Genomic DNA, 2,430 nt, shown 5'->3' on the forward strand with positions numbered 1-2,430 from the left:
CTAGATCCTGTCTGCTGGTCCACGCTACTACCAGCCCTCCTAAACACACCCCAGACCGTGTGCCTGTGCTTGGATCAGGACCTTCACTAGAGTTGTGCTGAGATGCTCCCAACACCAGGACTTCACAGACTCTGACCATTTTCTCACCACCACGTGATAGGAGAAATGTGGCCATGGTCCCTTTCATAGAGGGTCATGTCCTCCACTGTCCCTTTTCCATGGCAGGATTCCAGCTCAGGATTATGGCGATACAAATATGCACAGAGGGGCAGGGCTCCACAGAAACTCCAGAAGAGGCACAGGGCCAACAGCAGGATTTCGTCTGAGAGAAAAGGGTTTCTTGCAGAGACACAGAATTTTTTTAAAAAAAGTGTAACATTGGGAGTCTGCCATTCGTAAACCTACAGTTCAGGAACCTACAATGATACTAGCCCAAACTTCCATATGGTTCTTCCTGTTCCATCTGAGACGCTTCACATAAAATCGTAGAAGAAAATATGAGGGACTCCAGGTGTTCTCGAGAGAAGCCATCTTCCTCTTGGCTGTTGCTGAAGGACAGAGAGAGATCCTGAGCCTTTCCCTTAGATGAAGCCTGATCCTGTGAGTCCTATTCTGTGCCTCAGGCCCTGACTCTGAGGAGGAAGTCATAAGAATCAGTGACCCTGTCATCTCCTCAACCGGCACAGCTGCCTCCTCCTCAGGTTTCTGACACTCTCAGGATGTGGTTGTCACACTGTGTCACTCATACAGTAATACATAGCCATGTCCTCAGTGCTCAGGCTGCTCAGTTCCTTGGACCTGTCTACAGTGAGTGTGAGTCTTCCCTGGAACTTTGGTGCGTAGTTTGTACCATCAGTCTTTGTGTTAATCCTTCCCATCTACTCAAGCCCTTGTCCTGGAGCCTGTGCACCCAGTGCATCCCGTATTTGGTGAAGGTGTATCCGGACGCCTTGCAGGAGATCTTCACTGATGTCCCAGGTTTTCCCACCTCAGCCCCTGACTGCACCAGCTGTACCTGGGAGTTCACACCTGTGGACAGAAAACAGGAGTGGGTGGACTCCACCTTACTGACCCCGTTCCCTCAGCCCAAGGCTTGGGGACACTTACCTGCAGCCACTGCCACCAGGAAGAGAAATCTCCAGGTCCAGTCCATGGTGCGGAATGTGCACTCAGGGGCTTCTGAAGGTGTGGGTGTGCCTGCTGAGTGAGGTTGTCAGGAGACAGACAAATTTGTATTTAACTCAGTGTCCCTTGTGTAACTTGCATATTCATGAAGAGGTGGAATTAATAGCTGAAGACCTGGTCCAACCTGAGAAGGGTCTGGTGGAAGCCACTGGGTCCATCCTCAAGGAGGGTGAAGAGGTCCACGTTCTGATCCTTGTTTGAGGAGATGAGACCCTGCCCTGTCCCAGGACTCTGTGCACACAGAGCTCCCAGTCAGGGGGCTAACCCCTTTCAGGACCTTCCCCTCATGGCCCGACATCTGTATGGCTTGGACACATCTGGACACACCTGGACTCTGAGGTTTTTTCTGGGATCCTGTAACTCCCCAGGGGATACTACAATGAGACTACAAAACCATTCCAAAGCTCCAGTGGTTTCCATTGGATATATTAATTAGTTCAGAAACAACCCCTGCATACAAGTTTTAATGCCTTATCAATCTGATCAATGTTTCTCCCCAAACCATAAGTATGCACAATTAACCTTTTTGTCGTATACATATTTTTATTTTAGTTTTCTTGAGAAAGCAAAATTTAGTTTTATTGAAGAAGGAAATCCATTCTGAGGAGATTTCTGCCTCTCTGCATTCATTTCTCCCATCTGTGCACCCCTTGTAGCCTACAACTCTGTGCTCTTGTGACTTGGTGCCCTCTGCAACTGGGTCCCCACCCTGCAGGGAGAGCTTCAGGACTCTCAGGGGCTTCAACCTCTTGGCATCTCTAACACATGATTGTACCCTGAGTCTTTACTTCAGAAGCCTTCCTCATGAGTCCTACTCTTTTATGGGCCTTTTGATTTGGCTTTGAGTCACACCTGGCAGGTCTGAGGGCTTATTCCTGGCTCTGTGTTCTGGAATCACTCAGGTAGATGCATCCCAGGAAAATATTGACAAATCAACTAATTATATATATATATATATATATATATATATATATAAACTAAAAGGTGACAGTGAGTGTTCTCTGCTGGGACTATGTAAAAGTAATACAATGATACTTAATTCACTCAAATAAAAAACAGTAAAAAGCATCAAAATAAAGAGGATATATTTCTTAAACAAAGACTTTAATATAAACAATATGTTAAATTTGTTAAATTAATTAAGCCTTTTAAAAAAACCAGGTGTGAGTATAACACAGCTGCCAACAAGTTTATTATATGACTGTAGTAGTAGGACAAATATAATTAAATAAGAAATGAATAGGA

At 45.7% G+C, this 2,430-nt stretch overlaps 1 pseudogene; it reads right to left on the bottom strand.

Moving 5' to 3' along the window:
- Positions 1-728: 728 nt before the first annotated feature.
- Positions 729-1,153, bottom strand: LOC130016585 (immunoglobulin heavy variable 1-2-like; annotated as a pseudogene).
- Positions 1,154-2,430: the final 1,277 nt, after the last annotated feature.

The sequence above is a fragment of the Sorex fumeus genome, unplaced genomic scaffold (genome assembly GCF_029834395.1).
Source record: "Sorex fumeus unplaced genomic scaffold, SorFum_2.1 ptg000157l, whole genome shotgun sequence".
Taxonomy (NCBI): Eukaryota; Metazoa; Chordata; class Mammalia; order Eulipotyphla; family Soricidae; genus Sorex; species Sorex fumeus.